Below are 15236 nucleotides of genomic sequence, written 5' to 3'. Positions count from 1 at the left end.
TCTTGTATATCAAGATAAAGTAATACTCCTTGTCTTAAGAAATTTTCAGAAAGAGAAAAAGGCTGACCATCAGCCTTTGAGAAAATTTTAAATTTGTCATTTCAGGATCCCGCTTTATTATATAAGGTTTTGTCCAACACATTGACAAAAGCAATATCATAAACATCATATAAGACTTTATTTAGCCACAAGGTATTTCTTAGTAATATGAATGACAATAAGCCCTAAATTGCAAATAAAAGCAAAGATGTGAAGGAGAGTTGTATTCAAGGATTAAAACCACAAACAAATGTGTTTATTTATCTCAAAGCAACAACATATGAGTAAAGAGAAGTTTTCAATTTAAACCCTTTTGAATGAACTGGAGAATCTAATAGCAATGGGAAGCAGAACTACTAAGGTATTATCTGTTCAAAGGCAAGAACATGTATGAAAATGACTACTAAATCCATTGTCACAAATGTCTTTGAGATCAGTGAAGCGGAGATATTTAGTGACTTGGCATTGCTCAAAACCCACTAATCTCCATGAGCAGACTGAGATTCAAAGCAGACCAGAGAGCAACCTTTTGTTCATCATAATAAAGAATTTGCTGTATTCAAATGAAGTCACAGCAAAGTGGATGCGTGCCAGTGCAGCACCAGTGTTCCAAGAGAAAGGCAAGCTAGGAAATTATAGACCCTTCATCTCAATGTCTGCAATTTGCAAAATAAAGGATACAACTGAAGAGAACGTTTGCAAAATGCATAGGCAAAGGAGTATCATTCTCTGTATCTACTTGTAGGTAACCAGCAAGGATAGGTGGCATCAGTTAATTAATCTTTTTTAAAGAACTATGCTACACTTTAGTTATTAAAACACTCAAAATAATTGGTGCAGCAGGCTGTTCACGTAATGCACTGCGGCAGAAGAGGTTAATTCCCCTCTAAAATCAGTGCCGTTACTCTATAAGAACTTGAGCAAATTAGTAATCTAGGTCCCAAGTCTCCTAAATTTGGGTTTTGCAGATAGCTGAACTGAGCAGCACAAAGAACAATGCGACCACGAAATAGAGACACAAAATGAAAATGATCCAGACTTTGAAGAGCAGCTGTATCATGTATCTTCAGCACACTTACCTGCGTCATGGTAATTAGCCCAAGCCTCTTTTACAAGGGTGTCTAGTCCTCCTCTGTCCCAGTAAGCTTCCATGACGAAGAATTGTGTTCAAGGAGAAATTGTGAGGAAATAAGTATTAGAAACAAAACTCTTGGCTTCATACACATCTCTTCACACACACTCTTCATTCACTATCTTGGGGCTAGCCTCCCATTCCTACTACTTGATCCTCCTGCCTTTCCACTCTTCTGCTGTCCTTCTTCTGTGACTAGAACCATCCTCTGCCACTCCTGTTTATTCTTTTCTTTGTTGTGCTTCCTTGTTTCAGTCTGCCTTCATTTTTCACTTCTGTGTGTATCCAAGTAACATCTTCCAAATTACTAACTCAGACAAGGCAGTAGATCTAGCTCAAGTGAAACTGTTTATCTCGTACACAACACCAAACTTGTGCATCGTGTTAGCACCTTTTGGTAAAGTATCTTCAATACCAACAGGACAAAAAGCCTCCAGGAAGACTTGTGCTGGCTTCTCCCTCTGCTCTGCTTGCTCTGCTCCTTCCTGCTGCTCCATTCCTCCTGCAATAAAGCCTGACTTGACAGTTCATTCAAAAACAATCAAACAAACAAACCAAAAAAGGAATTATACACTAAGAATTTTGTTCTATAAACACCTGAACCCTTTGTATTTAGTAACATGTCAGTACCCGCAAGATTTTCTTTTTGCTTACATAAATCATAGATTAAAAAACAACACACCTCGACCAAAGGAAGCCAGCAGAACATAAGAGCTGAAGTGTTTCTAAACAAAGCCAAACTATTTAGAAACCAAAAAATTAATTTGATTTAGAAATTCAAGCCAAAACATTACCGTTGAAAAGATAATCACAAAAAAAAAAAAAAGCTTTAAACACCATCACTTTAAAATTCAGTTTTTGTTTTACAACAAAACCAAAGCCCTAATCTCCTGGAAGAGAAATGAGTGAGATGTAGTACATAGAACTTAAAACCTTTTCCTGATTCCCAGGGGGTTTGCTGCAGCTGAATTGAATTTGCCACAGCCATCAGCTGCGACCTTGACTGCATATCACGTTATGTGTATTGTACCCAAATCCCACTTTACACGTGTATTGTGCCTGTAAAGCAGGTGACTGCTCCAGTACAAGTCGTCCCAATCGCGTTCACGTCAGAGGGTCCCTGGTTATCAATTTTAGCTCAACAATCATGAGGTGTTACAGATCCAAGTTTGGGTAATTTAACACACTTGCCGGTTTCTGAGCTCATGTAGGAAAGTCTCTAAACGTTTTTTTTTCCCCTCGCAGAGGAAGATTACAATGGCTTTATTTGGTATTTTTTTTAAGGAAGCCTAAAGTCTTACACAACCCTCCGACGCGTAAGCAGCGGGGGCTTTACGGAGTTTATTTATAACCGGCTGTGGCACCGATCACTGCAGAGCCCGAACCGCACGGGGCCACGGAAAGGGGCAGAGCGGAGGCGGCTGCTGGCGGGGCTGCTCGGAGCCGGCACCAGCGCCCTCCTCCGCCACCGCGTAGGAAACACGCGGGCCTCACCGTGGCCGGGACACGATCTCCTTCCCCGCTGGGGGCCCGGGACACGGCCTCTTTCCCCGCCGGCGGTCCGGGACACGGCCTCTTTCCCCGCCGAGGGTCCGGCCCTCGGGCCGCCCCTTCCGAGGGGCCGGGGCCGGGCCGCCCCCGCCCCTCCCGCGCAGCCCCGGGCGGCCCCGCGGCCCCGCCGCTCGTGTTTACGCGCCGCGCTCCGCCGGCGGCAGCAGGAATCCGAGGCAAAAGCCGAACAGGATCGCGGGCGGGAGCATGGAGCGGGGGCCGCCGCAGCTCGGCTGGCCCTCAGGCGCCCGGGGGCGGTGCGGAGAGCGAGGGGCACGGTCCGCTTCAGTTGTGCCTGTCCAGCCCCGGGCGTGTGTGACTTGTTTGTTTACTCGGGATTTTGCTTCGTGGAGGAGAGCAGGGCGGGAGAGGCAGGAAGAGGTCAGCCGCGTTTCCACATGGGGAACGGGACAGCTTGATCCCGAAGGAGGACGGACGAGTAGAGCGGAACAAACAGCCTGGTGTGGTCTCGTTCAGCCTTTTAGGGAAAACCGGCCCATCCAAACTGTCCGTTTTTCTGGACTCTCCCAAGGAGTTGACTGGAAGGAGAACCTCCAGAGTAACTTGCATTTTTTCAGGGGGATTCCCTGGAAAAAACACCAAAACAACCAAGCCCAACCAAACAAAAATACTCCACTAGCACCAAAAAAATATCTTTTATGAACCACTGCACTCAGTAGAAAATAGGAACGTGTACAACACAGAAAACATCTCCTGCCTCTCCAGCTAGTGAACTGGTTTGCAGCTGATTGATGAAGGAATCTTTGAGGTGCAGGTGATCCTCGAGTTACCTGGCTATCTGGTGTTTCCCTTAAATTTTGGTTAGTGGTGTTTACTTGGAGCCTTGTCGGTGAGGTATGCAAGCAAAAGAATGTGTAGTGTCTTTCTTCAAAGGAAGGTATTTATCTCCACGATAAAGAATTTATGCAAATGAAACGATAGTATCTTATAATAGGTAGCAAGATGATCAAAATGAAATGGTACCCATTACTTAATTTATTGGTGTAGATATTTTTAGTGCTGATGTTGACTGGCAGCTATGTAGTTTTTTTCTTGCTTCCACAAGATTTACAAGGGACTTTCCATGTAAAAAGCGAGTCTGAAAGAAGTTTATGGGTCCTGTAATATTTACGTTGTTCTGAGTGCCTGATCTAATTTGTTCATTTTGAAAGGAAAAGCTAGTTATTTTCTTTGTAATTGCTACCTCTGCAAATTCATCTTAGACTTTCAGAATCAATCAGAGTTTTTTGACCCTTCGCTGAGAAAGAGGAAGTTGTCATGCTAATCTTGCAGTTTTCTTAGTATATATTTAATCTAATTTGCAGGGGAAGTTCCACCTGAATTAAGACAATTAATGAATACACTTGCTTAAAATAGCATTTCCATTATCATCTTTCATTTCCTATATCCTTCCTTTAATTCTGATGTCATTTCAGGGATTGTTATTTACACGCATTGCTTCTACCCCACATGAATGAGCACAAACAACATAGAAACCCCCTCAAATACCTTTGTGTGTGTCTGTGTATGTATGTAAGAAAACCCCAACTATGTATATATGGTTATTTCTATTTTGTGCTTGAACATTTGCATTTCAGAGGCCTGTGTGTCTGCCCTCAATGTAAACTCTTCTGTTTTTTTTTTTTTTCTGTCCTGCGCTGCTTTTGTTCGGAAAATAAAGTGTTTTCTTTCTCTGGTTTCTTTTTATTTTTTTTCCATGTTCAGTCAGCTAATTAAGTAGGAAAATGTTACTCTTACTTTTTTCAAGTTATCCCTTTGTTTTTCTCAGTCTAGTTAATTTGTAAAAAGGGGAAACATAGTCATTGTACTAGCACTAGCATGAAACGCCAATGAGCTGACCTCTTTATTCAGGGGAGGAACAAAACCTTTTAAGAGACATAAACATGTAAATCATGTTTAAGTACTAATGGCAACAGGAAGACCTCTGGGGAGGGTTTTTTAAAAAGCCATGCAGGTTGGCGTTTCTTCTCTCACAGTCCAAGGATGGACTGTCTGAAATTCCTTTCGTTTCTGTACCAGTAAGGTTATTCAGACCTAGTCAGTATTTCAGAGTGGTAACTGAAAAGCAATGTGTAATGTCTGGTGAATTTTTCCACTTCATTCCAACGCATGGCTGGCACTAGGACCTCCTTCATGCAGAAGGCCCAGCCTTGTCTGCAGGGTGGCATTCTACTGCACACCAGCAAGACACAGAAGTGACCCTGTGCTCCCCACTCAGCTGACAAGCGGGGCAGAGGCGTGTCACAGAAGCGATGATTTCACATACTGAGAAGGGGGTCGGAAGGTTGCCACCTCTCCTTTTAAGCAGCATCTGGTAGACAATTTTCTGCCTAATATTGTCAGTCATTCCCTTGTTCTTGAAGGTGCCTGGCTGTCCTCCCAGCTGGAGTGAGAACTTCAATGATCACTAGAAAGCAAAACAAATGCAAAGTTTACAAAGGGAGTGTGGAGAAGGCAGGTCCCCGAATAAAGAAGTTGGCAGGGGCTCAAATGCCTGGGATTATGAAGAAAGTGGAACACACACAATGCACACACTGGTTTGAATACCAAAGCTCAAACAAATACATTTGTTGCACACTGCAAAGTGAATTACTAGTTGATTAGGTTATATTTGAAAAAAAAAGTTATTAAATGTGCAGTAAAATGAAGGTTTCTTTGTTTTTGTATTTGCTGCTAGATATTTTAAAGGCAGGAACTGAAGCATAGCATCCATGTGGGAGGAGGCAGAAGCAGGGGGATCTTGCTTCTAGTGATACAAACCTGGCATTCATGGACAAGGGCAACCATATTCAGATACTAAAGAAAATAACAAAAAACCCTATTCTTTCCTTGAAGGCATATTTTTAAAAAAGCGGAAATAAGAGAGTAAAAGAAAAAAATAAAAAGAGAACTAGCTAAGGCAGGATTCGGGGTGCTCCAATAAAATGCCTGCAGTTGATGAAGCTACCTTCTCCTATGAGGCAAACTAAAGTACACCAGTACTAGTGCTTGTTAGCTGTGGCTAGTGCTCATCCCTGATGGAAGCTGCTTTGCTGAGTGATGGTCTCTGGTGGAAGCAGTTCTGGGATCAGCAAGCAGGGAGGTTACAGAGTAGTGCCTCCTTTGGCATTATGGAAAAAACCTGCTTTTGGAAGTAAAAGGAACTTAATCCCTTGATGTGATATCAGGCAAGCTTTGCCTGCAGTCTTGATCACAGCGGCAGCTGCTGACTAGAACAGAATGTCAAACAGATCAATAAATAATTACATTAAAAATTTGATGAATACTTAATGATGGACTAAGTGAAATGTTTGGGAAAAAATATGTATCATAAGACAACTCTACCTGATGTTAATTAGCACAGAGTAGTTAAGGCAGTGCTAGGGGAAGCCGATTTTTTTTTCCTGTGGCTAGTGCAAAGGGCTTCCCAGTGGGTATACTGAAAGAAGTTAGACAATAATTATTCAAGATGAACTGAAAAGCTGTCAGTGTAATTCACCTTCACAGACTGCTCTAGAACTTGTAGAGGGAGATATATATATGCTTATATGTACTTATTGTTTGAATTGTCTCATATGTCTTTAGAGAGAGAGAAAATTCATATGAACTGATTGTTAAGGTTAAAGGCAAAGGAGCATCTGAAACATTTCTGCTGTGTACACAAAGGGAGCGTGGATGTGCACATTAACTTTTAATAAGCTTGGAAATCACTGACATGTAAACAGCTCCTATTCCAGCCAGAGCCTGTACTTGCGTTAGAAGCATATTATGCTGTGGTACAATGATGAGATACCTCTGTTGAGCTAAGTGATACTGTATTACCCCATATATCACAAGAATTTACTTGATGTCAGGCCCTGGCTATGGGCCAGAATTGTTCAGCAGATCACCCCAAGAGTGCTAAGACTGAGTCTCGGGCAAAAAATGTTGATGTGCGATAGTGGATTATTATCTGTGTTTGACTTGTGTTTGTGAATGTAAATATATAGAAGACTGTACCTAGGTCTCCCTGACTTCCTCCACAATGTAGCCCCCCTGGGAAGCACTTGAAGGACAGCAAGGGTTCAGCTTCAGCTCCATTCATACTACAAGTCAGACAGACTGGAAGAAACTGAGCTAACAGTCATTTCTATCTTTTGTTTGTATCAAATATTGTGAGAAGTTATTCCTACTACAGCTCCAATCTGGCTCGCCTGAAAAGTGCTAGAAATCTTTAACCAATCTGTTGTAGAGTTGTCAACACTGGCTTCTCATTGCATTTGATAACCCAACAGGAGTAAAAAACATTAGCAGCTCAGATTACTAATGGAAAGTCAGTCTTCTCGAAACCCCTTCCTGGGACTGCCTTGGCCATCAGCCTAGTGATCTCTGGATTGTCATTCCCTCTGGACCCCAAAACTATTTTGGCACCTCTCACTCCACCAGAATTTGGTTACACTTTTCTTCACCCTGACCATCTCTTCTAGGGCTCACATGCTGTCCTGCTCTGCTTTGAGACCCAGTGGGCCATGATGTGGTGGAGTCCTGTGGAGGCAGCATTTTGGGGGATGGAGCATCCTCCTGCAGGCTTGGGATGTTTTGTGTTCCTGAGAACCTGCCTGAGCTCCTCTGCCTACTGCCCCCATGCTCCCAAAACAGAGAACCCAGCTAAGTAATTCTTGAAACAATTACTGAACAGACAACTAAAAGCCTTATAATTGGTTAACAATCTCTGTTTTTATGTTCACCCTCCAAACCTCGGGGCAAGAGGTGTCAAGTTAGCTGTACCTTACAGCAGGTTCCAGAACAAACCTGGCAGAAAGTATGAATAGGGAGTTCAAAGAGAGGCTGAAGTGTGAGCTGTCATGGGAGTTAACAGATGTGCCTGTACAAACCCAGCTGTACTTTATCACCACTGTTTTCTGCAAGAGATCCTTTGGTTTCCATTCCTTTTGGACATTTGTGGTGTTCATGCTAGCACACAGAATCTAATTCAGTGATAACACACTTCCTCTATATAGTTTCTAAATTTGTTTCTTGTTTTGCTGCAATTAAAACACACAGGAGTTTGAAAAATTAAAGGAAGTCTCTCAGTATATATCCCAGTATGTGACAGATAGGAATGGGACCCTTAGTAACACATAATTCAGATAACTGTGAGTACAGACCACTAGAGAAGATCACAATTAGATTCAGGTAGTATTGAAATGATAGAAAACATTTCAAATAATTGGAATAATTCTATTTACATGCCTTTAAGGTATAAGAAACTATGACTAGCATTGAAATTCATGTTGAAATTCATGTTTAAGGTAAATCTGAACATTCAGCATAGAAATAAAACAAAAAAAACCCCATTTATCTTATTTCTTTTTTTTCCTTCCACAGATCTCTCCTTTATGCAACATCAGTTTCAAAAAGCTGTGAATAATCCACTCAGCTAGGTGTCAAGAAGCTAAGTACACATATAGTAGCAGGAAAAAAGACAGAACATCTTGTGGCAGTGTGTACCAGGAGTTTTGGCTGCTGTTCTGCTGAGATGGGCTGAGCCGACATTGCAGTGCAGCTGGTCAAAGCACATGGAAAACATCTGGAAATGACACTTTTGGAGGGGAAATTCTGCTGGAGGCCCTGATATGCCATAATTTGCCAGCAATTTTGTTGCAGAGCTTGACCCAGATCTCTGGGAACCTTGAAATAATGAATGCAAACAACTGGTTTGTGGGTTGGGTTGAGAGAATTCAAACAACTTAGGTAGTTTGACATGAAAAGTAACTTAACTATTTCTTTAAGAATGGGTACTGTATTATGTATAATTTCTTGCCTAAAAGATGCTGTATGCTATATTCCAGAAGAAAAAAACAGCACTACTTTTGGAAAGGGATGAATTAACCCAGGGTGAAGCTTGGCCCCATGCTGACAATATGTGTACATTTGGCCTGTTGGCAAGTCTTTACAACAGAACGTGCAGGGAGAAAAGTACTGAACACTGAGAAGGGAATGACTGTAATTCACTTGTAGATGGAAAAGAGTATACATATGGCTCAAATATAACATGTAAATGCAGATTTAAGACTTATAGAGGAAGAGTTTAGGAAAAGCATGTGACAACTTTAAGTATAATTCAATCTCAGGAGGCATTAATGAATGGCATGGAAGCCTGTAGCAAATTTAAATGCTGGCCACAGTAACTTCAAACTTTTTGGAAACTCTCTTAATTTTTTTTTTAAAGCTTTTTGGAAAGGCATTTTAAAGCTTAAAGCATAGAATTTAAACCAGAAATTATTTCCCTAACTGTTCAGATAATTTTTTTCTCAACAGGCTATAGATACCACTGTTTCAATTATTGATCCTGGAAAAAAAAACCCCAAAATTTTCTTAATTTTTTTTTTTTTCCTCCAAAAGCTCCATTTTTTCCCCATTTATTTTTTTTAGGACAGAGAAGGGAGATAACTGAATTTTTACTGAGGCCTAAGACATCTGGCAACCTGTCCTGCAGGTTGTCACTCGAACCAATTTCCAATTAGGTTGGAAAAGACCTCTGAGGTCATCGAATCCAACATATGATTGAACACCACCGTGTCAACTAAATTACAGTACCAAGTGCCTTCTCCAGTCCTTCCTTAAGCACCTCCAGGGACTGCCACTACCTCCCATGGACAACTCAGTCCCATGTCCAAACACCCTTTCTATGAAGAAATTCCTCCTGATGTCCAACACAAACCTCCCCTGGCATAGCTTAAGACTTTATCATCTTGTCGCCACTGCTTATCTGAGAGAAAAAGCGGCCTGGCTACAACCTCCTTTCAGGGACTCGTAGAGAACACCGAGGTCCCCCTGAGCCTCCTTTTCTCCAGGCTAAGGAACTCCAGCTCCCTCAGTCACTCCTCACAGGACTTGTGCTCCAGACCCTTCCCCAGCTCCGTTGCCCTTCTCTGGACACGCTGCAGCACCGCAATGTGCCGTCGGGCAGCCCTGTCCCTCCCGCCGTGTGAGCACAGCACAGCACAGCAGGGCAGGCCCGGCCCGGCGCGCCGCTCCCCCGGCAGGGCGCACTCGGGGCGAGGCGGGTGGGCGGCGGGGCCGGTCTGCCCGGCAGCGAGATCCGCCCGCGCCTCCAGCCGAACGAAGGCAGCGCGGCCCCGGCGCCCCGCGCCTGGCGGAGCCGCGGCCGGCGGGAATCCAGTCCGGGTTTTGGCGCCGGGGACCGGCGGCGGCGAGGAAAGGCGAGCGGGAGGGGACCGCGCGCTGCGCCCGAAAGCCGGGCCAGGCCGGGCCGGGCCGGGCGGGCAGCCGGCGGAGTAGGAGGGAGCCGGGAGCAGGTGGGCGAGCGGCGGGGCGGCCACGCCGGCTCCGGGCCCGCCTGGCCGCGGTCGCGGGCCCCCATGGCCGCGGCGCGCCCGCCGCACACACCCACCGCCGTCCCCCGGTGAGCGCCGCCGCCGCCCCTTGGGCACCTCGGCGGGGCCGCTGCCCGCGGCCGGGGCTGAGCGCGGCGGGAGGCGGCCGGGCCGGGCCGGCCGGGCGGAGGCACCATGCAGGCGCGGCGCTTGGCCAAGCGTTCCAGCATGGGCAGCCGGCGGCTGAGCGCGGCGGCGCCGCAGGTGGACGCGGTCCGGCCCCCCAAGCCCGAGAGCGCCTGGAGGCCGCCCCGGCGGGAGGGCTCTGCTGCGGCGCTGGAGGAAGAGGACGAAGACGAGGACGTGGTGGTTGAGGTGGAGGAGGAAGAGGAGGAGGAGGAGGGCGGCCTGGGGAGCGCCCCCCCGGCGCTGGCCGGCCCCGGCAAGGGCCCCCTCCGGGGGAGCCTTAAGGTGCGTCCCGGGAGGGCGCGGTTGAGGGGCACGAGCGGGGGAGCGGGGCTGCTGAGGCGGGCCGGGCCGGCCGGTGTCCCGGGCCGGGCCGGCGAGAGCTGGGGGCGGCCTGGCGCTGGTGGCGGGGCCGGGAGCGGGCTGGCGCCGGGAGACTACGGGAGACTTCGACGGCGGGTCGGGCCGGCCGGCCCTCGGCGAGTCCCAGGCGAAGTGGGCTGCGGGGGCGGCTGGCTGAAAGCGGACGGGGGGCGTGGGGAGCCACCGGGGTCTGGAGGAGTTTGAGCATTTGGAGTGGAGACTTGGCTGGGTGAAGCTCGCGGCTGGCGGGGTTGGGAGGATGTTCAACCCGGCCGTGTGCGCAGAGGTGTTCGGAGAGCTGAGCCTGCTGGGCATGCGAGCTGCCGGGGCAGGGCAGGGCTCGGCTCCTGCGAGCGCGGGTGGCCGTGGTCGGGAGGCCTGGGTGGGCGACCTGTGGAAAGTTTAGCAATGCAGCCCTTCTGTGCAGAGGCCCGATTCAAATCCCATCGAAACGTGCGCCGGCAGTGCGCTGAAATCGGTGCGGTTTGGAACAACCTGATGAAACACACCCACTGGCTGAGATCCCGCAGATTCAGGCTTAATGATTTTATTATGATGCGTTTTCTGTAATTATTTTTCTCTTGGGATAACCAGGGTAGTAGGATTTAGTCTATGTATAGTGCTATAGAGGATTTGTGTGATAGATGTCCGCTTGTTGTGGAAAATTAATGTGTATAAAAATTTAAAGGACACCCACTTGAATTGATTTTGTTTTTCAATCTAGGTAATAATTCTTAATAAGATTTCAGGGTTGGATAATTAGGAGTGCTGTGTTACTACTGGAGTCTTTCCTGTATCCACAAATGGGGGGACAAGAAGGAAACAAATCCAAAACAAACAACACACAAAGGAAAATAGCAGAAATGCAAGTTATCCCCATATTACTTCAGAGCAGTTTTGTTACAGCACTGTGAGAATCAGTCTGACACAGTTGGGTCATCAGACTGTAGCTCTTCACTGGGTTTGTCAAATGCCATGAGTTATGGTTAGGGTGTCTGGGTCAGACCTTCCGTGGTACTGAGGCCTGACAGGCTGGAACAGCTTTGTTGCTACTGAACCAAGGCTTGACACTTGAGTGGTAGCCTTAGGATGAAGAGCACCGTAATGGGCTTCTGGTCCCATCATTCTCCCCTTAGTAATGAAAGTCTTAAGTCGTAGAGGAGGTTTAGAGGGAGTTCCTCTGTGTACCTAATAGCAAAGAAGAGTGAAATTCTCAAGTGGAGCACAATAAATTGAAATATAACTGGATTACACAGGTATAATCTGCATATAATAAGTAGGAGTATACTGTCCTCTTTGTCAGCCCTAAACATGTTTTCAAGTAGTAGGTTGCTGGTATTTGTGCCTTACACTTAGGAGTATGTGTACATACAGCAATATTGTGCTTGTCTGTATTTTACTTCCTTGAATAGTAAACCTACCTAATAGGTGAGATGAGTGTAATAATGTCTATACTTATAGTGTATGCAATAAACTGTCAAGTCACTGTTGATAGCCAGGTGCACATATTTACTTTCTATGGAGGAATGTTTCTAACTGTCATTACCTGCTTGATTTCTGCCTTCTCTGTTTATACTTTTGAGTATTATAAACTACGAGGGCTTAAAATTTAGCATTGTAAATAAATTATCTTTGGTTTCTGTGTATTTCTTTAGAGATTGTTAGTGTGGGAGTTCTCAAAGTTTAATGGGAGGGTTCTTCCAAGTAATTTTGAAGCAACAGATTAAAATTCCCTGCCTTTGGCATTGTGTTTCTGCGTGCTTTTGAGCATGAAGCAACTGAACTGCAAAGGTGCTTTCCAAAAGTGTCTCTTGGCTATGTGGCCCTGAGTGTGTCAGAGGGTGGGTTTTCCAAGCAGGTTGTGTTTCTGTTAATGAGAGAAGCAGGCAGAAATTGAGTAGTGAGGTCCAACTGCAAACCACTGGGAAGGTAATAGGACTGGCAAGATCTGGTTGTGGTTTGTCAACTGGAATTCCTTCCAAATGGAGAAGTGGCATGGAGTCAGCAGCATTTGGCTCCCGGACGGGGGCTTCTGAATTGGGTACTGAGATCAAAGTATATTGTAGGGGTGTCCACTCCTGAGAGATGGCATGAATTGTTGCATTGACCAATATTCTTCATAATAAGAGAAATCCTAAAGAGCTCCAGAATTTATTTGGACATGAAAACAAAGTGGTCTAGGATTTTGCAGTGTATGCTATCTCGATGATGTAATTAAGAAACATCACATGGTGTTCTGGTGTATATACACATGTACACTTGATGCCTATGCCCTTGGGTGAAATGGCATTTTAAAGTTAGAGGTTTCAGGGGCTTGTGACAAAGTCACTTCTGTTGACTGCCTATGATAGGTGGATGAAAGCATCAGAGGGTCAGCAATGGAATTAATATTGTTAAAAGGTGCCTGAGAATTTGGTCCACCAGTCAAAATCAGCAAAGTACTTGCACTATTAGGTCTTACAGCCATATTCTTTGCTTCAGAAAGAAGTCCACTGTGTGGCTGTGCCTTTGGTAGTCTGATTTTGACCCTCACTCCTAAGCATGGGGATAGAGAGGAAGAAGTACTTTATAAAGATAAATACTATTTATCTACTTTCTGAAGTTGTGGAAAGAGAGAACTTATATAGACAAAAAAGAGAGACTGGTGGTCATGGGAAAGATACAAAAATTACGTCTTTATGTTGCTGTAGCTGTCTAGCTGTCCAGGAGAACACAGGAAGACATTTTTGTTGCTTTTTCTCCTCTGCTATGCTGTCATGCTAGAAGAGGCATGAGTGTGCTGTGTGTGGCTGGTGGGTAATGGCAGAATAGCCAGAGTCTTGGAGAGCTTGTAAACCCTTGTTGAGAAGTGCTGTTTTCTTACATTGTCAGACCTAGTTCATTAATCTCTATATGGAAATTAATTACACCAAGGTGTTGATTATGCAGACTCATTGTGCATGTGAAACTCTTTTTGTGCAGGCCGTATTTGCTTTGGCTGCATTTGGATTTTCAGCCATTTGAAATGAGGTGAAAAAGTATAAATAGTGTAATTGCTAGTACTTTGTCTTGAAGTATAGGTTAATTTACAGTCCTGTTTCTTTCGTATGCAGCCTAGTTCAGATATCACAAACAGTGACATTAGTGCTTTGCTGGGGTTAGTGCAGTCTGTGGAAACTGCTGAGTTTCATCATAGGGAAAGAAGTTTTGAAGTAGGGTCCATCAGCAGTCTTCAATGCTGACTTCATCAGATCCTTAGAAGAAAACTCCACTGCAAGTAGCAGAGTTATGCTAATTTGTCTGTAAACCATCAGAATGCTATGATTGAAAATGTGGGCTAGTAGTGAGCATGGGCTTGTGATAACATGCCAGCATGTTGCAATGTTTTCTCTACTGTTAGGAATAGTAAAGGGGTTAGTGCTTTCTTCTGTTTAGCCAAGTTGAGTTGCCAGTTTATCTCCAGCCCAATTTCTGTCCTCAGGCTAAAATTATGAACACAGGACATTGCTAATCCAGCTGACTGTGGGTGCTGCACCTGTTCCTCAGCCATGGAACTATCGGTTCCAGATACTGCCTTCTTTGTGAGCACCTCTTCATAGTTCAGAAAGATGAATTTCCCACAAGTGGATTTGATCCTGCAAATACTTAGCTCCCAAAATGATAGAAAATGATCAGATGAAGAGTCTGAAAACTAAAGGCCCAGAGAGCTGTGCAGAGGAATACAAGCCCAAGCAGTGTAAGCAAGACTTGAACTTCATGCTTACACTGGGCACAGTTTTACCCACCTTGGGAAGTGAAATTTATGTCAGGTGCAGGGTAAGGAGCATGTACAAGTCTGTTCAGAGGTTTCAGAGTGGGGATGGCAGACATTGGTAGGAGTTCATGAAAAATTATGGTTTTGGACAGTTTTTGTGGTTTGTTATGTTTTGGGTTGATTTTTTCACCCTTTTTTTTTAAGATAAAGGCATCTGTGTGATATATAGGATGCAGGAGAATCTTTAGAGCTTGTGTGGAAGAAATCAGTTACCTTGTAGTTATGTGATGTTCAGCTGCATTGAATTAACTCTCTTCTCTTTTGCTCCTTCTTCTAAAGCCAGGTGTGATTTCATTGCTGTCCTATAATCAGACTTTCAGCTTTGCTGTTTGAACAGACTGTATACTTGTTGCAGACAAAAAAGTGGGTTTTCCTGCTTGATTAACAAAGTGTTTTTTAATTTAACTTTCATGTGTGTGTTCAAATGTGTTTTCAGAGGCAATTTGCAAAATACAAGCTTCAAATACCAGATTTACTTAGTGGAGGAGAGACTTTGCAAGACACATTAGGAACTTAGGAGGAAAATTAAATGTTCCCTTTCATACTACTACTAATAATAATGTTACTTTTATAAATACTGCTAGTTATTAGAACACCAGAACTCATGTCCTGAACTTGGAGCCTGTTAGGCTAGGCTGTGTACAAACTAAGAGCAAGCATGATCCTGGTCTGCCCACTTCTGCAAAGAGTAACATGAGATAGGAATGGTCACTGATGGGCTGTGAGGAACAACTAAAGGGTGAGACAAGAGAGGCAGATAAACGCCAACAGCTTAGCCATATTTTTGTAAGTAGATAAAATTAATTAATTTTTGTATTTCAAACTTTGTTTAATTTCTTGCTGTTCTTGAGTG

The 15236-nt window shown here is 44.7% G+C and overlaps 1 protein-coding gene across 1 annotated transcript in view; it reads left to right on the top strand.

Moving 5' to 3' along the window:
* Positions 1-10392: 10392 nt before the first annotated feature.
* Positions 10393-15236, top strand: part of ZNF704 (zinc finger protein 704) — an 85967-nt gene continuing 81123 nt past the window's right edge. Inside the window, exon 1 of the mRNA XM_062502635.1 lies at positions 10393-10512. The gene's annotated coding sequence lies outside the window, so the exon portion shown is untranslated. The remainder of the gene's footprint in view (positions 10513-15236) is intronic.

The sequence above is a fragment of the Cinclus cinclus genome, chromosome 1, assembly GCF_963662255.1.
Source record: "Cinclus cinclus chromosome 1, bCinCin1.1, whole genome shotgun sequence".
In the NCBI taxonomy this organism is placed as follows: Eukaryota; Metazoa; Chordata; class Aves; order Passeriformes; family Cinclidae; genus Cinclus; species Cinclus cinclus.
This window is presented reverse-complemented; position numbering and strand designations above follow the sequence as displayed.